The sequence below is a fragment of the Myxine glutinosa genome, chromosome 1, assembly GCF_964187855.1.
Source record: "Myxine glutinosa chromosome 1, kmMyxGlut1.1, whole genome shotgun sequence".
NCBI lineage: Eukaryota > Metazoa > Chordata > Myxini > Myxiniformes > Myxinidae > Myxine > Myxine glutinosa.
In genome coordinates, this window is record NC_136261.1 from 2,311,006 (window position 1) to 2,336,823 (window position 25,818).

General features: G+C 50.5%; 1 protein-coding gene across 3 annotated transcripts in view; it reads left to right on the plus strand.

The window, feature by feature from the left end:
• Positions 1 to 1,000: 1,000 nt before the first annotated feature.
• LOC137418516 (uncharacterized) overlaps positions 1,001 to 25,818 on the plus strand; it is a 112,758-nt gene continuing 87,940 nt past the window's right edge. For 2 of the 3 annotated variants that reach the window (XM_068103993.2, XM_068104594.2), the window contains exon 1: positions 1,038 to 1,530. The gene's annotated coding sequence lies outside the window, so the exon portion shown is untranslated. Of the gene's footprint in view, positions 1,531 to 25,818 lie in introns of all 3 variants that reach the window. The other variant, XM_068104595.2, reaches the window with a different exon arrangement.

The window sequence follows — 25,818 nt, forward strand, 5'->3', positions numbered from 1 at the left end:
AACGCACGTCACCCCAGAGCTTCGCACGGCGGAGTACGTGTTCGTCCGACACGACGCCCACCGGACACCGCTGTGGCCCCCGTACGACGGGCCCTTCCGCGTGCTGGAGACCGGGGCGAAGCACTTCACCCTGGACATCGGCGGTACTCCTGACCGCGTTTCCGTGGACCGCCTCAAACCGGCCCACCTCGACGTGGACCACCCCCCGCCAGTGGCTCAGCCCCCGCGTCGGGGCCGCCCCCCGGCGGGCGGACCCCCGGCACCGCCCAACCCCGCCGGCACGCCGCCCCCCGGTCCCACACCCATCCCAGGGGCAGCCGGTGGCATCCCGGCATCCCAGACGCCGCCAGCCGCCAAAGGGCGCTTCGGCCGGGTCATCCGTTTGCCCCGCAAACTGACGCTTCAGGTGCGCGGGAATTATGGGGGGGGGCGCGTGTGGCGGACACGATGGCTCGCTGGCGCGATGACATCATTCCGCGCACCAAGAGGGTGTCGGCCACGCCCGAGGGGTAGGCGTCGCCTCGGGATATACACGGGGCTCACAGCCCCGAGCACGGCAGTGCTATTGTTTGAGCTTACGAATAAAGACGCTTTTGGTTACATACGTTGTTGCTTCCCTTACTGGCAAAACAAGTCGTGCGCATAGCACCGCACTTCAAAGGAACGATTAATGTGCGATTCAGTAAACGTATTAATAATTTGTCATTGAAGAAAATTAATGCACCATTCATGTGCAATGCAGTAAATGAATGAATAATTGGTGCGATTGAGTGAAGGAATGATTAAAGTGCGATTCAGCAAACGAATGAATAAGTGTGATTGAAGAAATGTACAATTGATGTGCGATTCGGTAAACGAATGAATTATTCGTGCGATTGACGAAAGGACCGATTAATGTGCGATTCAGTAAACGTATTAATAATTAGTAATTTAGGAAATGCACAATTAATGTGCGATTCATTGAACGAAATCCAATTAGTGCGATTGAGGAAATGAACGAAGGTGCGACAAAGAAAGATTCACTATGCAGGAGCCTCATCGATCGCCTGTATCACTCCGCGCAGCTTGGGTGTGACGCGCCTTCCGCAGACACCACACAGTTGGTCAAAAGTCCGCGTCTCTCAACGCAGACTCCGGGTCTCACCGGCAGTCCAGGTTGGACCTGAGCAGTGGTGATCGGTGTATGTCAGGGCCAATGACGGTGGTGGTTCTCTTGAAGGGAACGGCGAGCCGTCACACCCGCTGCTATTGTGTCGGAAAGTAGTGCGCTGGACGCGGCCGATCGGGGACTCCGACCCGTGTCCACATTGGGACTCGGACCTGGACCCGGTCTTGTGATGCTGCCGGCGGCCGCGTTCTTTGGACGGGACGTCCATCGACGAACTGAGACTGTCATTTGTTAGCCGTCTCCGTACGTACGAAACCACTGTGTCTGTCCCAGGACAAAACTCCGATTCTTGCACTTTCCTTTCCTCGGTCCCGTTTGTGGACTTCGCTGCTGCGAGGCTGGAGCGACCGGCGGAACCAGCGGTTTGTACATCCCGTGTCTGACCGACGCTTTTTTTTTGCAGTTGTCCAAAGATGTTTCTATTTGTAATTTAGAGTCAAACAAATGTTATCTTTCTTAAAAATGTTTCATACTTTTGTCGGGATATTGGCAATCCCTGTCCAACTCTCCAACTGTCTAACCTCAACACATCCCTGTCCAACTCTCCTACTGTCTAACCTCAACCCATCCCTGTCCAACTCTTCTACTGTCTAACCACAACCCATCCCTGTCCAACTCTCCTACTGTCTAACCTCAACCCATCCCTGTCCAACTCTTCTACTGTCTAACCACAACCCATCCCTGTCCAACTCTCCTACTGTCTAACCTCAACACATCCCTGTCCAACTCTCCTACTGTCTAACCTCAACCCATCCCTGTCCAACTCTTCTACTGTCTAACCACAACCCATCCCTGTCCAACTCTCCTACTGTCTAACCTCAACCCATCCCTGTCCAAATCTTCTACCGTCTAACCTCAACCCATCCCTGTCCAACTCTCCTACTGTCTAACCACAAGCACAACACATCCCTGTCCAACTCTTCTACTGTCTAACCACAACCCATCCCTGTCCAACTCTCCTACTGTCTAACCTCAACCCATCCCTGTCCAACTCTCCTACCGTCTAACCACAACCCATCCCTGTCCAACTCTTCTACTGTCTAACCACAACCCATCCCTGTCCAACTCTCCTACTGTCTAACCTCAACCCATCCCTGTCCAACTCTCCTGTCTAACCACAACACATCCATGTCCAACCCTCCTACTGTCTAACCTAAACCCACCCCTCTCCAACTCTCCTACTGTCTCACCACAACACATCTCTGTCCAACTCTCCTACTGTCTAACCTCAACCCATCCCTGTCCAACTCTCCTACTGTCCAACCTCAACCCATCCCTGTCCAACTCTCCTCCTGTCTAACCTCAACCCATCCATGTCCAACTCTCCTAATGTCGAATCACAACACATCCCTGTCCAAATCTCCTACTGTCTAACCACAACACATCCCTGTCCAACTCTCCTCCTGTCTGACCACAACACATCCCTGTCCAACTCACTTGCTGTCTAACCTCAACCCATCCATGTCCAACTCTACTACTGTCTGACCACAACACATCCCTGTCCATCCCTCCTACTGTCTAACCACAACCCATTCCTGTCCAACTCTCCTACTGTCTAACCTCAACCCATCCCTGTCCAACTCTCTTACTGTCTAACCTCAACCCATCCCTGTCCAACTCTCCGACTGTCTAATCTCAACCCATCCCTGTCCAACTCTCCTACTGTCTAACCTCAACCCATCCCTGTCCAACTCTCCTTTTGTCTAACCACAACACATCATGGTCCAACTCTCCTACTGTCTAACCGCAACACATCCCTGTCCAACTCTCCTACTGTCAAACTACAACAAATCCCTGTCCAACTCTCCTACTGTCTAACCTCAACCCATCCCTGTCCAACTCTCCTACTGTCTAACCTCAACCCATCCCTGTCCAACTCTCCTACAGTCTAACCTCAACCCATCCCTGTCCAACTCTCCAACTGTCTAACCACAACACATCCCTCTCCAACTCTCCTACTGTCTAACCTCAACCCGTCCCTGTCCAACTCTCCTACTGTCTAACCTCAACACAGCCCTCTCCAACTCTCCTAGTGTCTAACCTCAACCCATCCCTGTCCAACTCTCCGACTGTCCAACCTCAACCCATCCCTGTCCAACTCTCCTACTGTCTAACCTCAACACAGCCCTGTCCAACTCTCCTACTGTCTAACCTCAACCCATCCCTGTCCAACTCTCCGACTGTCCAACCTCAACCCATCCCTGTCCAACTCTCCTACTGTCTAACCACAACACATCCCTCTCCAACTCTCCTACTGTCTAACCACAACACATCCCTCTCCAACTCTCCCACTGTCTAACCACAACACATCCCTCTCCAACTCTCCCACTGTCTAACCTCAACACAGCCCTCTCCAACTCTCCTACTGTCTAACCTCAACACAGCCCTCTCCAACTCTCCAACTGTCTAACCTCAACCCATCCCTGTCCAACTCTCCAACTGTCTAACCACAATACATCCCTCTCCAACTCTCCTACTGTCTAACCACAACACATCCCTCTCCAACTCTCCTACTGTCTAACCTCAACCCATCCCTGTCCAACTCTCCCACTGTCTAACCTCAACACAGCCCTCTCCAACTCTCCTACAGTCTAACCACAACACAGCCCTCTCCAAGTCTCCTACTGTCTAACCTCAACCCATCCCTGTCCAACTCTCCTACTGTCTAACCTCAACACATCCCTCTCCAACTCTCCTACTGTCTAACTTCAACACATCCCTCTCCAACTCTCCTGTCTAACCTCAACACAACCCTCTCCAACTCTCCTACTGTCTAACCTCAACCCATCTCTGTCCAACTCTCCTACTGTCTAACCACAACACATCCCTCTCCAACTCTCCTACTGTCTAACCACAACACATCCCTCTCCAACTCTCCTACTGTCTAACCACAACACATCCCTCTCCAACTCTACGACTGTCTAACCTCAACCCATCCCTGTCCAACTCTCCTACTGTCTAACCTAAACCCATCCCTCTCCAACTCTCCTACTGTCTCACCACAACACATCCCTGTCCAACTCTCCTACTGTCTAACCTCAACCCATCCCTGTCAAACTCCTACTGTCCAACCTCAACCCATCCCTGTCCAACTCTCCTACTGTCTGACCTCAACCCATCCATGTCCAACTCTCCTGTCTAACCACAACACATCCCTGTCCAACTCTCCTACTGTCTAACCTCAACCCATCCCTGTCCAACTCCTACTGTCCAACCTCAACCCATCCCTGTCCAACTCTCCTACTGTCTAACCTAAACCCATCCCTCTCCAACTCTCCTACTGTCTCACCACAACACATCCCTGTCCAACTCTCCTACTGTCTAACCTCAACCCATCCCTGTCCAACTCCTACTGTCCAACCTCAACCCATCCCTGTCCAACTCTCCTTCTGTCTGACCTCAACCCATCCATGTCCAAATCTCCTACTGTCTAACCACAACACATCCATGTCCAACCCTCCTACTGTCTAACCACAACACATCCCTGTCCAACTCTCCTACTGTCCAACCACAACACATCCCTGTCCAACTCTCCTCCTGTCTAACCACAACACATCTCTGTGCAACTCTCCTACTGTCTAACCACAACACATCCCTGTCCAACTCTCCTACTGTCTAACCTCAACCCATCCATGTCCAACTCTACTACTGTCTGACCACAACACATCCCTGTCCAACTCTCCCACTGTCTAACCACAACCCATCCCTGTCCAACTCTTCTACTGTCTAACCACAACCCATCCATGTCCAACTCTGCTATTGTCGAACCACAAACCATCCATGTCCAACTCTTCTACTGTCTAACCACAAACCATCCCTGTCCAAATCTCCTACTGTCGAACCACAAACTATCCCTGTCCAACTGTCCTACTGTCTAACCTCAACACAGCCCTGTCCAACTCTCCTACTGTCTAACCACAACACATCCCTGTCCAACTCTCCTCCTGTCTAACCACAACACATCCCTGTCCAACATTCCTCCTGTCGAACCATAACACATCCCTGTCCAAATCTCCTACTGTCTAACCACAACACATCCCTGTCCAACTCTCCTGTCTTACCACAATGCATCCCTGTGCAACTCTCCTACTGTCGAACCACAACACATCCCTGTCCAACTCTCCCACTGTCTAACCTCAACCCATCCCTGTCCAACTCTCCTGTCTAACCACAACACATCCCTCTCCAACTCTCCTACTGTCGAACCTCAACCCATCCCTGTCCAACTCTCCTCCTGTCTAACCTCAACACAGCCCTCTCCAACTCTCCCACTGTCTAACCTCAACACAACCCTGTCCAACTCTCCCACTGTCTAACCTCAACACAACCCTCTACAGTCTAACCTCAACCCATCCCTGTCCAACTCTCCCACTGTCTAACCTCAACACACCCCTCTCCAACTCTCCTACAGTCTAACCACAACACAGCCCTCTCCAACTCTCCTACTGTCTAACCCCAACCCATCCCTGTCCAACTCTCCTACTGTCGAACCTAAACCCATCCCTCTCCAACTCTCCTACTGTCTAACCTCAACACAGCCCTCTCCAACTCTCCTACTGTCTAACTTCAACCCATCCCTGTCCAACTCTCATACTGTCTAACTTCAACCCATCCCTGTCCAACTCTCATACTGTCTAACCTCAACCCACCCCTGTCCTACTCTCCGACAGTCTAACCACAACACGTCCCTATCCAACTCTCCGACTGTCGAACCTCAACCCATCCCTGTCCAACTCTCCTACTGTCTAACCTCAACACAGTCCTCTCCAACTCTCCTACTGTCTGACCACAACACATCCCTGTCCAACTCTCCTACTGTCGAACCTAAACCCATCCATCTCCAACTCTCCTACTGTCTAACCTCAACCCATCCATGTCCAACTCTCCTACTGTCTAACCTCAACCCATCCCTGTCCAACTCTCCTCCTGTCTAACCTTAACACAGCCCTCTCCAACTCTCCCACTGTCTAACCTCAACACACCTGTCCAACTCTCCCACTGTCTAACCTCAACACAACCCTCTCCAACTCTCCTACAGTCTAACCTCAACCCATCCCTGTCCAACTCTCCGACTGTCTAACCACAACACATCCCTCTCCAACTCTCCGACTGTCTAACCTCAACCCATCCCTGTCCAACTCTCCTACTGTCTAACCTCAGCTCATCCCGCTCCAACTCTCCGACTGTCTAACCTCAACACACCCCTCTCCAACTCGACTGTCTAACCTCAACCCATTCATGTCCAACTCTCCTAATGTCGAACCACAACACATCCATGTCCAACCCTCCTACTGTCTAACCACAACACATCCCTGTCCAACTCTCCTACTGTCTAACATCAACCCATCCCTGTCCAACTCTCCAACTGTCTAACCACAACACATCCCTCTCCAACTCTCCTGCTGTCTAACCTCAACCCATCCCTCTCCAACTCTCCTACTGTCTAACCTCAACCCATCCCTGTCCAACTCTCCTACTGTCTATCCTCAACCCATCCCTGTCCAACTCTCCTACTGTCTAACCTCAACCCATCCCTCTCCAACTCTCCTACTGTCTAACCTCAACACTTCCCTCTCCAACTCTCCTACTGTCTAACCTCAACCCATCCCTGTCCAACTCTCCTACTGTCTATCCTCAACCCATCCCTGTCCAACTCTCCTACTGTCTAACCTCAACCCATCCCTCTGCAACTCTCCTACTGTCTAACCTCAACCCATCCCTGTCCAACTCTCCTACTGTCTAACCTCAACCCATCCCTCTCCAACTCTCCTACTGTCTAACCTCAACACAGCCCTCTCCAACTCTCCTACTGTCTAACCTCAACACAGCCCTCTCCAACTCTCCAACTTCAACCCATCCCTGTCCAACTCTCATACTGTCTAACTTCAACCCATCCCTGTCCAACTCTCATACTGTCTAACCTCAACCCACCCCTGTCCTACTCTCCGACAGTCTAACCACAACACGTCCCTATCCAACTCTCCGACTGTCGAACCTCAACCCATCCCTGTCCAACTCTCCTACTGTCTAACCTCAACACAGTCCTCTCCAACTCTCCTACTGTCTGACCCCAACACATCCCTGTCCAACTCTCCTACTGTCTAACCTCAACCCATCCCTGTCCAACTCTCCTACTGTCTAACCTCAACTCATCCCTGTCCAACTCTCCTACTGTCTAACCTCAACACCGCCCTCTCCAACTCTCTTACTGTCTAACTACAACAAATCCCTGTCCAACTCTCCTACTGTCTAACCTCAACTCATCCCTGTCCAACTCTCCTACTGTCTAACCACAACACATCCCTCTCCAACTCTTCTACTGTCTAACCTCAACACATTCCTGTCCAACTCTCCTACTGTCTAACCTCAACCCATCCCTCTCCAACTCTCCTACTGTCTAACCACAACACATCCCTCGCCAACTCTCCTACTGTCCAACCTCAACACAGCCCTCTCCAACTCTCTTGCTGTCTAACTACAACAAATCCCTGTCCAACTCTCCTACTGTCTAACCTCAACTCATCCCTGTCCAACTCTCCTACTGTCTAACCACAACACATCCCTCGCCAACTCTCCTACTGTCTAACCTCAACACAGCCCTCTCCAACTCTCCTACTGTCTAACCTCAACCCATCCCTGTCCAACTCTCCTACTGTCTAACCTCAACTCATCCCTGTCCTACTCTCCGACAGTCCAACCACAACACGTCCCTATCCAACTCTCCGACTGTCGAACCTCAACCCATCCCTGTCCAACTCTCCTACTGTCTCACCTCAACACTTCCCTCTCCAACTCTCCTACTGTCGAACCACAACACATCCCTGTCCATCTCTCCTACTGTCTAACCTCAACCCATCCCTGTCCAACTCTCCTACTGTCTAACCTCAACTCATCCCTGTCCAACTCTCCTACTGCCTAACCACAACACAGCCCTCTCCAACTCTCCTACTGTCTAACCTCAACACATCCCTGTCCAACTCTCCTACTGTCTAACCTCAACACCTCCCTCTCCAACTCTCTTACTGTCTAATCACAACACATTCCTCTCCAACTCTCTTACTGTCTAACCACAACACATCCCTCTCCAACTCTCTTGCTGTCTAACTACAACAAATCCCTGTCCAACTCTCCTACTGTCTAACCTCAACTCATCCCTGTCCAACTCTCCTACTGTCTAACCACAACACATCCCTCTCCAACTCTTCTACTGTCTAACCTCAACACATTCCTGTCCAACTCTCCTACTGTCTAACCTCAACCCATCCCTGTCCAACTCTCCTACTGTCTAACCTCAACTCATCCCTGTCCAACTCTCCTACTGTCTAACCACAACACATCCCTCGCCAACTCTCCTACTGTCTAACCTCAACACAGCCCTCTCCAACTCTCCTACTGTCTAACCTCAACACATCCCTCTCCAACTCTCCTACTGTCTGACCACAACACATCCCTGTCCAACTCTCCTACTGTCTAACCTCAACCCATCCCTGTCCAACTCTCCTACTGTCTAACCTCAACTCATCCCTGTCCTACTCTCCGACAGTCTAACCACAACACGTCCCTATCCAACTCTCCGACTGTCGAACCTCAACCCATCCCTGTCCAACTCTCCTACTGTCTAACCTCAACCCATCCCTCTCCAACTCTCCTATTGTCTAACCTCAACTCATCCCTCTCCAACTCTCCTACTGTCGAACCTCAACACAGGCCTCTCCAACTCTCCTACTGTCTAACCTCAACACAGCCCTCTCCAACTCTCCTACTGTCTAACCTCAACCCATCCCTGTCCAACTCTCCTACTGTCTAACCTCAACCCATCCCTCTCCAACTCTCCTACTGTCTAACCTCAACCCATCCCTGTCCAACTCTCCTACTGTCTATCCTCAACCCGTCCCTGTCCAACTCTCCTACAGTCTAACCTCAACCCATCCCTCTCCAACTCTCCTACTGTCTAACCTCAATCCATCCCTGTCCAACTCTCCTACTGTCTATCCTCAACCCGTCCCTGTCCAACTCTCCTACTGTCTAACCTCAACCCATCCCTGTCCAACTCTCCTACTGTCGATCCTCAACCCGTCCCTGTCCAACTCTCCTACTGTCTAACCTCAACCCATCCCTGTCCAACTCTCCTACTGTCTAACCTCAACTCATCCCTGTCCAACTCTCCTACTGTCTAACCTCAACACCGCCCTCTCCAACTCTCTTACTGTCTAACCACAACACATCCCTCTCCAACTCTCTTACTGTCTAACTACAACAAATCCCTGTCCAACTCTCCTACTGTCTAACCTCAACTCATCCCTGTCCAACTCTCCTACTGTCTAACCACAACACATCCCTCTCCAACTCTTCTACTGTCTAACCTCAACACATTCCTGTCCAACTCTCCTACTGTCTAACCTCAACCCATCCCTGTCCAACTCTCCTTCTGTCTAACCTCAACCCGTCCCTGTCCAACTCTCCTACTGTCTAATCTCAACCCATCCCTGTCCAACTCTCCTACTGTCGATCCTCAACCCATCCCTGTCCAACTCTCCTACAGTCTAACCTCAACCCATCCCTGTCCAACTCTCCTACTGTCTAACCTCAACCCATCCCTGTCCAACTCTCCTACTGTCGAACCTCAACCCATCCCTGTCCAACTCTTCTACTGTCGAACCTCAACCCATCCCTGTCCAACTCTCCTACTGTCTAACCACAACACAGCCCTCTCCAAATCTCCTACTGTCGAACCTCAACACAGCCCTCTCCAACTCTCTTACTGTCTAACGTAAACCCACCCCTCTCCAACTCTCCTGCTGTCTAACCACAACACATCCCTCTCCAACTCTCTTACTGTCTAACCTCAACACAACCCTCTCCAACTCTCTTACTGTCTAACCACAACACATCCCTCTCCAACTCTCTTACTGTCTAACCGCAACACATCCCTGTCCAACTCTCCTACTGTCTAACCACAACACATCCCTGTCCAACTCTCCTACAGTCTAATCTCAACTCATCTCTCTCCAACTCTCCTACTGTCTAACCTCAACTCATTCCTCTCCAACTCCTATTGTCTAACCTCAACTCATCCCTCTCCAACTCTCCTATTGTCTAACCTCAACTCATCCCTCTCAAACTCTCCTACTGTCTAACCTCAACACATCCCTCTCCAACTCTCCTATTGTCTAACCTCAACTCATCCCTCTCCAACTCTCCTACTGTCGAACCTCAACACAGGCCTCTCCAACTCTCCTACTGTCTAACCTCAACACAGCCCTCTCCAACTCTCCTACTGTCTAACCTCAACCCATCCCTGTGCAACTCTCCTACTGTCTAACCTCAACCCATCCCTCTCCAACTCTCCTACTGTCTAACCTCAACCCATCCCTGTCCAACTCTCCTACTGTCTATCCTCAACCCGTCCCTGTCCAACTCTCCTACAGTCTAACCTCAACCCATCCCTCTCCAACTCTCCTACTGTCTAACCTCAACCCATCCCTGTCCAACTCTCCTACTGTCTATCCTCAACCCGTCCCTGTCCAACTCTCCTACTGTCTAACCTCAACCCATCCCTGTCCAACTCTCCTACTGTCGATCCTCAACCCGTCCCTGTCCAACTCTCCTACAGTCTAACCTCAACCCATCCCTGTCCAACTCTCCTACTGTCTAACCTCAACCCATCCCTGTCCAACTCTCCTACTGTCTAACCTCAACCCATCCCTGTCCAACTCTCCTACTGTCTAACCTCACCACAGCCCTCTCCAACTCTCCTACTGTCTAACCTCAACCCATCCCTGTCCAACTCTCCTACTGTCTAACCTCAACCCATCCCTGTCCAACTCTCCTACTGTCTAACCTCACCACAGCCCTCTCCAACTCTCCTACTGTCTAACCACAACACCTCCCTCTCCAACTCTCCTACTGTCTAACCTCAACCCATCCCTGTCCAACTCTCCTACTGTCTATCCTCAACCCGTCCCTGTTCAACTCTCCCACTGTCTAACCTCAACCCATCCCTGTCCAACTCTCCTACTGTCTAACCACAACACATCCCTCTCCAACTCTCCCACTGTCTAACCTCAACCCATCCCTGTCCAACTCTCCTACTGTCTAACCACAACACATGCCTGTCCAACTCTACTAATGTCTGACCACAAACTATCCCTGTCCAACTCTCCTACTGTCCAACCTCAACACAGCCCTGTCCAACTCTCCAACTGTCGAGCCACAACGCATCCTTGTCCAACTCTCCTCCTGTCTAACCACAACACATCCCTGTCCAACACTCCTGCTGTCAAACCACAACACATCCCTGTCCAACTATCCTACTGTCTAACCTCAACCCATCCCTGTCCAACTCTCCTACTGTCTATCCTCAACCCATCCCTGTCCAACTCTCCTCCTGTCTAACCTCAACCCATCCCTCTCCAACTCTCCTACTGTCTAACCTCAACACTTCCCTCTCCAACTCTCCTACTGTCTAACCTCAACCCATCCCTGTCCAACTCTCCTACTGTCTATCCTCAACCCATCCCTGTCCAACTCTCCTACTGTCTAACCTCAACCCATCCCTGTGCAACTCTCCTACTGTCTAACCTCAACCCATCCCTGTCCAACTCTCCTACTGTCTAACCTCAACCCATCCCTCTCCAACTCTCCTACTGTCTAACCACAACACATCCCTCTCCAACTCTCCTACTGTCTAACCTCAACACATCCCTCTCCAACTCTCCTACTGTCTAACTTCAACCCATCCCTGTCCAACTCTCATACTGTCTAACCTCAACCCATCCCTGTCCAACTCTCCTACTGTCTATGCTCAACCCACCCCTGTCCTACTCTCCGACAGTCTAACCACAACACGTCCCTATCCAACTCTCCGACTGTCGAACCTCAACCCATCCCTGTCCAACTCTCCTACTGTCTAACCTCAACACAGTCCTCTCCAACTCTCCTACTGTCTGACCACAACACATCCCTGTCCAACTCTCCTACTGTCTAACCTCAACCCATCCCTGTCCAACTCTCCTACTGTCTAACCTCAACTCATCCCTGTCCAACTCTCCTACTGTCTAACCTCAACACAGCCCTCTCCAACTCTCTTACTGTCTAACCTCAACACCTCCCTCTCCAACTCTCTTACTGTCTAACCACAACACATCCCTCTCCAACTCTCTTACTGTCTAACCACAACACATCCCTGTCCAACTCTCCTACTGTCTAACCTCAACTCATCCCTGTCCAACTCTCCTACTGTTTAACCTCAACCCATCCCTCTCCAACTCTCCTACTGTCCAACCTCAACCCATCCCTGTCCAACTCTCCTACTGTCTATCCTCAACCCGTCCCTGTCCAACTCTCCTACAGTCTAACCTCAACCCATCCCTCTCCAACTCTCCTACTGTCTAACCTCAACCCATCCCTCTCCAACTCTCCTACTGTCTAACCTCAACCCATCCCTGTCCAACTCTCCTACTGTCTATCCTCAACCCGTCCCTGTCCAACTCTCCTACTGTCTAACCTCAACCCATCCCTGTCCAACTCTCCTACTGTCGATCCTCAACCCGTCCCTGTCCAACTCTCCTACAGTCTAACCTCAACCCATCCCTGTCCAACTCTCCTACTGTCTAACCTCAACCCATCCCTGTCCAACTCTCCTACTGTCTAACCTCAACCCATCCCTGTCCAACTCTCCTACTGTCTAACCTCACCACAGCCCTCTCCAACTCTCCTACTGTCTAACTTCAACCCATCCCTGTTCAACTCTCCTACTGTCTATCCTCAACCCGTCCCTGTTCAACTCTCCTACTGTCTATCCTCAACCCGTCCCTGTCCAACTCTCCTACTGTCTAACCTCAACCCATCCCTGTCCAACTCTCCTACTGTCTAACCTCAACCCATCCCTGTCCAACTCTCCTACTGTCTATCCTCAACCCGTCCCTGTTCAACCCTCCTACTGTCTAACCTCAACCCATCCCTGTTCAACTCTCCTACTGTCTAACCTCACCACAGCCCTGTTCAACTCTCCTACTGTCTAACCACAACCCATCCCTGTTAAACTCTCCTACTGTCTAACCTCAACCCATCCCTGTCCAACTCTCCTACTGTCTAACCACAACACATCCCTCTCCAACTCTCCCACTGTCTAACCTCAACCCATCCCTGTCCAACTCTCCTACTGTCTAACCACAACACATCCCTGTCCAACTCTACTAATGTCTGACCACAAACTATCCCTGTCCAACTCTCCTACTGTCCAACCTCAACACAGCCCTGTCCAACTCTCCAACTGTCGAGCCACAACGCATCCTTGTCCAACTCTCCTCCTGTCTAACCACAACACATCCCTGTCCAACACTCCTGCTGTCAAACCACAACACATCCCTGTGCAACTCTCCTACTGTCTAACCTCAACTCATCCCTGTCCAACTCTCCTACTGTCTATCCTCAACCCATCCCTGTCCAACTCTCCTACTGTCTAACCTCAACCCATCCCTGTCCAACTCTCCTACTGTCTATCCTCAACCCATCCCTGTCCAACTCTCCTACTGTCTAACCTCAACCCATCCCTCTCCAACTCTCCTACTGTCTAACCTCAACACTTCCCTCTCCAACTCTCCTACTGTCTAACCTCAACCCATCCCTGTCCAACTCTCCTACTGTGTATCCTCAACCCATCCCTGTCCAACTCTCCTATTGTCTAACCTCAACCCATCCCTGTGCAACTCTCCTACTGTCTAACCTCAACCCATCCCTGTCCAACTCTCCTACTGTCTAACCTCAACCCATCCCTCTCCAACTCTCCTACTGTCTAACCACAACACATCCCTCTCCAACTCTCCTACTGTCTAACCTCAACACATCCCTCTCCAACTCTCCTACTGTCTAACTTCAACCCATCCCTGTCCAACTCTCATACTGTCTAACCTCAACCCATCCCTGTCCAACTCTCCTACTGTCTATGCTCAACCCACCCCTGTCCTACTCTCCGACAGTCTAACCACAACACGTCCCTATCCAACTCTCCGACTGTCGAACCTCAACCCATCCCTGTCCAACTCTCCTACTGTCTAACCTCAACACAGTCCTCTCCAACTCTCCTACTGTCTGACCACAACACATCCCTGTCCAACTCTCCTACTGTCTAACCTCAACCCATCCCTGTCCAACTCTCCTACTGTCTAATCTCAACTCATCCCTGTCCAACTCTCCTACTGTCTAACCTCAACACAGCCCTCTCCAACTCTCTTACTGTCTAACCACAACACATCCCTCTCCAACTCTCTTACTGTCTAACCACAACACATCCCTGTCCAACTCTCCTACTGTCTAACCACAACACATCCCTCTCCAACTCTTCTACTGTCTAACCTCAACACATTCCTGTCCAACTCTCCCACTGTCTAACCTCAACCCATCCCTGTCCAACTCTCCTACTGTCTAACCTCAACACCTCCCTCTCCAACTCTCTTACTGTCTAACCACAACACATCCCTCTCCAACTCTCTTCCTGTCTAACCACAACACATCCCTGTCCAACTCTCCTACTGTCTAACCTCAACTCATCCCTGTCCAACTCTCCTACTGTCTAACCACAACACATCCCTCTCCAACTCTTCTACTGTCTAACCTCAACACATTCCTGTCCAACTCTCCTACTGTCAAACCTCAACCCATCCCTATCCAACTCTCTTACTGTCTAACCTCAACCCATCCCTGTCCAACTCTCCTACTGTCTATCCTCAACCCATCCCTGTCCAACTCTCCTGTCTAACCACAACACATCCCTATCCAACTCTCCTACTGTCTAACCACAACCCATCCCGATCCAACTCTCCTACTGTCTAACCTCAACACATCCCTCTCCAACTCTCCTACTGTCTAACCTCAACCCATCCCTGTCCAACTCTCCGACTGTCTAACCTCAACCCATCCCTGTCCAACTCTCCTACTGTCTAACCTCAACCCATCCCTGTCCAACTCTCCTACTGTCTAACCTCAACCCATCCCTGTCCAACTCTCCTACTGTCGATCCTCAACCCATCCCTGTCCAACTCTCCTACTGTCTAACATCAACCCATCCCTGTCCAACTCTCCTACTGTCTAACCTCAACCCATCCCTGTCCAACTCTCCTACTGTCTAACCTCAACCCATCCCTCTCCAACTCTCCTACTGTCGAACCTCAACCCATCCCTGTCCAACTCTTCTACTGTCTATCCTCAACCCGTCCCTGTCCAACTCTCCTACTGTCTAACCACAACACAGCCCTCTCCAACTCTCCTACTGTCTAACCTCAACACAGCCCTCTCCAACTCTCCTACAGTCTAACCTCAACCCATCCCTGTCCAACTCTCCTACTGTCTAACCTCAACCCATCCCTGTCCAACTCTCCTTCTGTCTAACCTCAACCCATCCCTGTCCAACTCTCCTACTGTCTAACCTCAACCCATCCCTGTCCAACTCTCCTACTGTCTAACCTCAACCCATCCCTCTCCAACTCTCCTACTGTCTAACCTCAACCCATCCCTGTTCAACTCTCCTACTGTCTAACCTCAACCCATCCCTGTCCAACTCTCCTACTGTCTAACCTCAACCCATCCCTCTCCAACTCTCCTACTGTCTAACCTCAACCCATCCCTGTCCAACTCTCCTACTGTCTAACCTCAACACAGTCCTCTCCAACTCTCCTACTGTCTGACCACAACACATCCCTGTCCAACTCTCCTACTGTCTAACCTCAACCCATCCCTGTCCAACTCTCCTACTGTCTAACCTCAACTCATCGCTGTCCAACTCTCCTACTGTCTAACCTCAACACCGCCCTCTCCAACTCTCTTACTGTCTAACCACAACACATCCCTCTCCAACTCTCTTACTGTCTAACTACAACAAATCCCTGTCCAACTCTCCTACTGTCTAACCTCAACTCATCCCTGTCCAACTCTCCTATTGTCTAACCACAACACATCCCTCTCCAACTCTTCTACTGTCTAACCTCAACACATTCCTGTCCAACTCTCCTACTGTCTAACCTCAACCCATCCCTCTCCAACTCTCCTACTGTCTAACCACAACACATCCCTCGCCAACTCTCCTACTGTCTAACCTCAACACAGCCCTCTCCAACTCTCCTACTGTCTAACCTCAACACATCCCTCTCCAACTCTCCTACTGTCTAACTTCAACCCATCCCTGTCCAACTCTCATACTGTCTAACCTCAACCCATCCCTGTCCAACTCTCCTACTGTCTATGCTCAACCCACCCCTGTCCTACTCTCCGACAGTCTAACCACAACACGTCCCAATCCAACTCTCCGACTGTCGAACCTCAACCCATCCCTGTCCAACTCTCCTACTGTCTAACCTCAACACTTCCCTCTCCAACTCTCCTACTGTCGAACCACAACACATCCCTGTCCATCTCTCCTACTGTCTAACCTCAACCCATCCCTGTCCAACTCTCCTACTGTCTAACCTCAACTCATCCCTGTCCAACTCTCCTACTGTCTAACCACAACACATCCCTCTCCAACTCTCCTACTGTCTAACCTCAACACATCCCTGTCCAACTCTCCTACTGTCTAACCTCAACACCTCCCTCTCCAACTCTCTTACTGTCTAACCACAACACATTCCTCTCCAACTCTCTTACTGTCTAACCACAACACATCCATGTCCAACTCTCCTACTGTCTAACCTCAACTCATCCCTGTCCAACTCTCCTACTGTCTAACCACAACACATCCCTCTCCAACTCTTCTACTGTCTAACCTCAACACATTCCTGTCCAACTCTCCTACTGTCTAACCTCAACCCATCCCTATCCAACTCTCTTACTGTCTAACCTCAACCCATCCCTGTCCAACTCTCCGACTGTCTAATCTCAACCCATCCCTGTCCAACTCTCCTACTGTCTAACTACAACACATCCCTGTCCAACTCTCCTTCTGTCTAACCTCAACCCATCCCTGTCCAACTCTCCTACTGTCTAACATCAACCCATCCCTGTCGAACTCTCCTACAGTCTAACCTCAACCCATCCCTGTCCAACTCTCCTACTGTCTAACCTCAACACAGCCCTCTCCAACTCTCCTACTGTCTAACCTCAACCCATCCCTGTCCAACTCTCCTCCTGTCCAACCTCAACCCATCCCTGTCCAACTCTCCTACTGTCTAACCTCAACCCATCCCTGTCCAACTCTCCTACTGTCTATCCTCAACCCATCCCTGTCCAACTCTCCTACTGTCGATCCTCAACCCGTCCCTGTCCAACTGTCATACAGTCTAACCTCAACCCATCCATGTCCAACTCTGCTATTGTCGAACCACAAACCATCCATGTCCAACTCTTCTACTGTCTAACCACAAACCATCCCTGTCCAACTCTCCTACTGTCGAACCACAAACTATCCCTGTCCAACTGTCCTCCTGTCTAACCACAACACATCCCTGTCCAACATTCCTCCTGTTGAACCATAACACATCCCTGTCCAAATCTCCTACTGTCGAACCACAACACATCCCTCTCCAACTCTCCTACTGTCGAACCTCACCACAGCCCTGTTCAACTCTCCTACTGTCTAACCACAACCCATCCCTGTTCAACTCTCCTACTGTCTAACCTCAACCCATCCCTGTCCAACTCTCCTACTGTCTAACCACAACACATCCCTCTCCAACTCTCCCACTGTCTAACCTCAACCCATCCCTGTCCAACTCTCCTACTGTCTAACCACAACACATCCCTGTCCAACTCTACTAATGTCTGACCACAAACTATCCCTGTCCAACTCTCCTACTGTCCAACCTCAACACAGCCCTGTCCAACTCTCCAACTGTCGAGCCACAACGCATCCTTGTCCAACTCTCCTCCTGTCTAACCACAACACATCCCTGTCCAACACTCCTGCTGTCAAACCACAACACATCCCTGTGCAACTCTCCTACTGTCTAACCTCAACCCATCCCTGTCCAACTCTCCTACTGTCTATCCTCAACCCATCCCTGTCCAACTCTCCTACTGTCTAACCTCAACCCATCCCTCTCCAACTCTCCTACTGTCTAACCTCAACACTTCCCTCTCCAACTCTCCTACTGTCTAACCTCAACCCATCCCTGTCCAACTCTCCTACTGTCTATCCTCAACCCATCCCTGTCCAACTCTCCTCTTGTCTAACCTCAACCCATCCCTGTGCAACTCTCCTACTGTCTAACCTCAACCCATCCCTGTCCAACTCTCCTACTGTCTAACCTCAACCCATCCCTCTCCAACTCTCCTACTGTCTAACCACAACACATCCCTCTCCAACTCTCCTACTGTCTAACCTCAACACATCCCTCTCCAACTCTCCTACTGTCTATGCTCAACCCACCCCTGTCCTACTCTCCGACAGTCTAACCACAACACGTCCCTATCCAACTCTCCGACTGTCGAACCTCAACCCATCTCTGTCCAACTCTCCTACTGTCTAACCTCAACACAGTCCTCTCCAACTCTCCTACTGTCTGACCACAACACATCCCTGTCCAACTCTCCTACTGTCTAACCTCAACCCATCCCTGTCCAACTCTCCTACTGTCTAATCTCAACTCATCCCTGTCCAACTCTCCTACTGTCTAACCTCAACACAGCCCTCTCCAACTCTCTTACTGTCTAACCACAACACATCCCTCTCCAACTCTCTTACTGTCTAACCACAACACATCCCTGTCCAACTCTCCTACTGTCTAACCACAACACATCCCTCTCCAACTCTTCTACTGTCTAACCTCAACACATTCCTGTCCAACTCTCCCACTGTCTAACCTCAACCCATCCCTGTCCAACTCTCCTACTGTCTAACCTCAACACCTCCCTCTCCAACTCTCTTACTGTCTAACCACAACACATCCCTCTCCAACTCTCTTACTGTCTAACCACAACACATCCCTGTCCAACTCTCCTACTGTCTAACCTCAACTCATCCCTGTCCAACTCTCCTACTGTCTAACCACAACACATCCCTCTCCAACTCTCCTACTGTCTAACCTCAACCCATCCCTGTCCAACTCTCCTACTGTCTAACCTCAACCCATCCCTGTCCAACTCTCCTACTGTCGATCCTCAACCCATCTCTGTCCAACTCTCCTACTGTCTAACCTCAACACAGTCCTCTCCAACTCTCCTACTGTCTGACCACAACACATCCCTGTCCAACTCTCCTACTGTCTAACCTCAACCCATCCCTGTCCAACTCTCCTACTGTCTAATCTCAACTCATCCCTGTCCAACTCTCCTACTGTCTAACCTCAACACAGCCCTCTCCAACTCTCTTACTGTCTAACCACAACACATCCCTCACCAACTCTCTTACTGTCTAACCACAACACATCCCTGTCCAACTCTCCTACTGTCTAACCACAACACATCCCTCTCCAACTCTTCTACTGTCTAACCTCAACACATTCCTGTCCAACTCTCCCACTGTCTAACCTCAACCCATCCCTGTCCAACTCTCCTACTGTCTAACCTCAACACCTCCCTCTCCAACTCTCTTACTGTCTAACCACAACCCATCCCGATCCAACTCTCCTACTGTCTAACCTCAACACATCCCTCTCCAACTCTCCTACTGTCTAACCTCAACCCATCCCTGTCCAACTCTCCGACTGTCTAACCTCAACCCATCCCTGTCCAACTCTCCTACTGTCTAACCTCAACCCATCCCTGTCCAACTCTCCTACTGTCTAACCTCAACCCATCCCTGTCCAACTCTCCTACTGTCGATCCTCAACCCATCCCTGTCCAACTCTCCTACTGTCTAACATCAACCCATCCCTGTCCAACTCTCCTACTGTCTAACCTCAACCCATCCCTGTCCAACTCTCCTACTGTCTAACCTCAACCCATCCCTCTCCAACTCTCCTACTGTCGAACCTCAACCCATCCCTGTCCAACTCTTCTACTGTCTATCCTCAACCCGTCCCTGTCCAACTCTCCTACTGTCTAACCACAACACAGCCCTCTCCAACTCTCCTACTGTCTAACCTCAACACAGCCCTCTCCAACTCTCCTACAGTCTAACCTCAACCCATCCCTGTCCAACTCTCCTACTGTCTAACCTCAACCCATCCCTGTCCAACTCTCCTTCTGTCTAACCTCAACCCATCCCTGTCCAACTCTCCTACTGTCTAACCTCAACCCATCCCTGTCCAACTCTCCTACTGTCTAACCTCAACCCATCCCTCTCCAACTCTCCTACTGTCTAACCTCAACCCATCCCTGTTCAACTCTCCTACTGTCTAACCTCAACCCATCCCTGTCCAACTCTCCTACTGTCTAACCTCAACCCATCCCTCTCCAACTCTCCTACTGTCTAACCTCAACCCATCCCTGTCCAACTCTCCTACTGTCTAACCTCAACACAGTCCTCTCCAACTCTCCTACTGTCTGACCACAACACATCCCTGTCCAACTCTCCTACTGTCTAACCTCAACCCATCCCTGTCCAACTCTCCTACTGTCTAACCTCAACTCATCCCTGTCCAACTCTCCTACTGTCTAACCTCAACACCGCCCTCTCCAACTCTCTTACTGTCTAACCACAACACATCCCTCTCCAACTCTCTTACTGTCTAACTACAACAAATCCCTGTCCAACTCTCCTACTGTCTAACCTCAACTCATCCCTGTCCAACTCTCCTATTGTCTAACCACAACACATCCCTCTCCAACTCTTCTACTGTCTAACCTCAACACATTCCTGTCCAACTCTCCTACTGTCTAACCTCAACCCATCCCTCTCCAACTCTCCTACTGTCTAACCACAACACATCCCTCGCCAACTCTCCTACTGTCTAACCTCAACACAGCCCTCTCCAACTCTCCTACTGTCTAACCTCAACACATCCCTCTCCAACTCTCCTACTGTCTAACTTCAACCCATCCCTGTCCAACTCTCATACTGTCTAACCTCAACCCATCCCTGTCCAACTCTCCTACTGTCTATGCTCAACCCACCCCTGTCCTACTCTCCGACAGTCTAACCACAACACGTCCCAATCCAACTCTCCGACTGTCGAACCTCAACCCATCCCTGTCCAACTCTCCTACTGTCTAACCTCAACACTTCCCTCTCCAACTCTCCTACTGTCGAACCACAACACATCCCTGTCCATCTCTCCTACTGTCTAACCTCAACCCATCCCTGTCCAACTCTCCTACTGTCTAACCTCAACTCATCCCTGTCCAACTCTCCTACTGTCTAACCACAACACATCCCTCTCCAACTCTCCTACTGTCTAACCTCAACACATCCCTGTCCAACTCTCCTACTGTCTAACCTCAACACCTCCCTCTCCAACTCTCTTACTGTCTAACCACAACACATTCCTCTCCAACTCTCTTACTGTCTAACCACAACACATCCATGTCCAACTCTCCTACTGTCTAACCTCAACTCATCCCTGTCCAACTCTCCTACTGTCTAACCACAACACATCCCTCTCCAACTCTTCTACTGTCTAACCTCAACACATTCCTGTCCAACTCTCCTACTGTCTAACCTCAACCCATCCCTATCCAACTCTCTTACTGTCTAACCTCAACCCATCCCTGTCCAACTCTCCGACTGTCTAATCTCAACCCATCCCTGTCCAACTCTCCTACTGTCTAACTACAACACATCCCTGTCCAACTCTCCTTCTGTCTAACCTCAACCCATCCCTGTCCAACTCTCCTACTGTCTAACGTCAACCCATCCCTGTCGAACTCTCCTACAGTCTAACCTCAACCCATCCCTGTCCAACTCTCCAACTGTCTAACCACAACACATCCCTCTCCAACTCTCCTACTGTCTAACCTCAACACAGCCCTCTCCAACTCTCCTACTGTCTAACCTCAACCCATCCCTGTCCAACTCTCCTCCTGTCCAACCTCAACCCATCCCTGTCCAACTCTCCTACTGTCTAACCTCAACCCATCCCTGTCCAACTCTCCTACTGTCTATCCTCAACCCATCCCTGTCCAACTCTCCTACTGTCGATCCTCAACCCGTCCCTGTCCAACTGTCATACAGTCTAACCTCAACCCATCCATGTCCAACAATGCTATTGTCGAACCACAAACCATCCATGTCCAACTCTTCTACTGTCTAACCACAAACCATCCCTGTCCAACTCTCCTACTGTCGAACCACAAACTATCCCTGTCCAACTGTCCTCCTGTCTAACCACAACACATCCCTGTCCAACATTCCTCCTGTTGAACCATAACACATCCCTGTCCAAATCTCCTACTGTCGAACCACAACACATCCCTCTCCAACTCTCCTACTGTCGAACCTCAACCCATCCCTGTCCAACTCTCCTCCTGTCTAACCTCAACACAGCCCTCTCCAACTCTCCCACTGTCTCACCTCAACACAACCCTCTCCAACTCTCCTACAGTCTAACCTCAACCCATCCCTGTCCAACTCTCCCACTGTCTAACCTCAACACACCCCTCTCCAACTCTCCTACAGTCTAACCACAACACAGCCCTCTCCAACTCTCCTACTGTCTAACCCCAACCCATGCCTGTCCAACTCTCCTACTGTCGAACCTAAACCCATCCCTCTCCAACTCTCCTACTGTCTAACCACAACCCATCCCTGTCCAATGCTCCTACTGTCTAACCTCAACCCATCCCTGTCCAACTCTCCTACTGTCTAACCTCAACCCATCCATGTCCAACTCTCCTACTGTCTAACCTCAACCCATCCCTGTCCAACTCTCCTCCTGTCTAACCTCAACACAGCCCTCTCCAACTCTCCCACTGTCTAACCTCAACACACCTGTCCAACTCTCCCACTGTCTAACCTCAACACAACCCTCTCCAACTCTCCTACAGTCTAACCTCAACCCATCCCTGTCCAACTCTCCCACTGTCTAACCTCAACACACCCCTCTCCAACTCTCCTACAGTCTAACCACAACACAGCCCTCTCCAACTCTCCTACTGTCTGACCACAACACATCCCTGTCCAACTCTCCTACTGTCTAACCTCAACCCATCCCTGTCCAACTCTCCTACTGTCTAACCTCAACTCATCCCTGTCCAACTCTCCTACTGTCTAACCTCAACACCGCCCTCTCCAACTCTCTTACTGTCTAACCACAACACATCCCTCTCCAACTCTCTTACTGTCTAACTACAACAAATCCCTGTCCAACTCTCCTACTGTCTAACCTCAACTCATCCCTGTCCAACTCTCCTATTGTCTAACCACAACACATCCCTCTCCAACTCTTCTACTGTCTAACCTCAACACATTCCTGTCCAACTCTCCTACTGTCTAACCTCAACCCATCCCTCTCCAACTCTCCTACTGTCTAACCACAACACATCCCTCGCCAACTCTCCTACTGTCTAACCTCAACACAGCCCTCTCCAACTCTCCTACTGTCTAACCTCAACACATCCCTCTCCAACTCTCCTACTGTCTAACTTCAACCCATCCCTGTCCAACTCTCATACTGTCTAACCTCAACCCATCCCTGTCCAACTCTCCTACTGTCTATGCTCAACCCACCCCTGTCCTACTCTCCGACAGTCTAACCACAACACGTCCCAATCCAACTCTCCGACTGTCGAACCTCAACCCATCCCTGTCCAACTCTCCTACTGTCTAACCTCAACACTTCCCTCTCCAACTCTCCTACTGTCGAACCACAACACATCCCTGTCCATCTCTCCTACTGTCTAACCTCAACCCATCCCTGTCCAACTCTCCTACTGTCTAACCTCAACTCATCCCTGTCCAACTCTCCTACTGTCTAACCACAACACATCCCTCTCCAACTCTCCTACTGTCTAACCTCAACACATCCCTGTCCAACTCTCCTACTGTCTAACCTCAACACCTCCCTCTCCAACTCTCTTACTGTCGAACCACAACACATTCCTCTCCAACTCTCTTACTGTCTAACCACAACACATCCATGTCCAACTCTCCTACTGTCTAACCTCAACTCATCCCTGTCCAACTCTCCTACTGTCTAACCACAACACATCCCTCTCCAACTCTTCTACTGTCTAACCTCAACACATTCCTGTCCAACTCTCCTACTGTCTAACCTCAACCCATCCCTATCCAACTCTCTTACTGTCTAACCTCAACCCATCCCTGTCCAACTCTCCGACTGTCTAATCTCAACCCATCCCTGTCCAACTCTCCTACTGTCTAACTACAACACATCCCTGTCCAACTCTCCTTCTGTCTAACCTCAACCCATCCCTGTCCAACTCTCCTACTGTCTAATGTCAACCCATCCCTGTCGAACTCTCCTACAGTCTAACCTCAACCCATCCCTGTCCAACTCTCCAACTGTCTAACCACAACACATCCCTCTCCAACTCTCCTACTGTCTAACCTCAACACAGCCCTCTCCAACTCTCCTACTGTCTAACCTCAACCCATCCCTGTCCAACTCTCCTCCTGTCCAACCTCAACCCATCCCTGTCCAACTCTCCTACTGTCTAACCTCAACCCATCCCTGTCCAACTCTCCTACTGTCTATCCTCAACCCATCCCTGTCCAACTCTCCTACTGTCGATCCTCAACCCGTCCCTGTCCAACTGTCATACAGTCTAACCTCAACCCATCCATGTCCAACTCTGCTATTGTCGAACCACAAACCATCCATGTCCAACTCTTCTACTGTCTAACCACAAACCATCCCTGTCCAACTCTCCTACTGTCTAACCACAAACCATCCCTGTCCAACTCTTCTACTGTCTAACCTCAACACATTCCTGTCTAACTCTCCCACTGTCTAACCTCAACCCATCCCTGTCCAACTCTCCTACTGTCTAACCTCAACACATTCCTGTCTAACTCTCCCACTGTCTAACCTCAACCCATCCCTGTCCAACTCTTCTACTGTCTAACCTCAACACATTCCTGTCTAACTCTCCCACTGTCTAACCTCAACCCATCCCTGTCCAACTCTCCTACTGTCTAACCTCAACACCTCCCTCTCCAACTCTCTTACTGTCTAACCACAACACATCCCTCTCCAACTCTCTTACTGTCTAACCACAACACATCCCTGTCCAACTCTCCTACTGTCTAACCTCAACTCATCCCTATCCAACTCTCTTACTGTCTCACCTCAACCCATCCCTGTCCAACTCTCCGACTGTCTAATCTCAACCCATCCCTGTCCAACTCTCCTTCTGTCTAACTACAACACATCCCTGTCCAACTCTCCTTCTGTCTAACCTCAACCCATCCCTGTCCAACTCTCCTACTGTCTAACGTCAACCCATCCCTGTCCAACTCTCCTACAGTCTAACCTCAACCCATCCCTGTCCAACTCTCCAACTGTCTAACCACAACACATCCCTCTCCAACTCTCCTACTGTCTAACCTCAACACAGCCCTCTCCAACTCTCCTACTGTCTAACCTCAACCCATCCCTGTCCAACTCTCCTACTGTCCAACCTCAACCCATCCCTGTCCAACTCTCCTACTGTCTAACCTCAACCCATCCCTGTCCAACTCTCCTACTGTCTATCCTCAACCCATCCCTGTCCAACTCTTACTGTCTAACCACAACACATCCCTATCCAACTCTCCTACTGTCTAACCACAACACATCCCGATCCAACTCTCCTACTGTCTAACCTCAACACATCCCTCT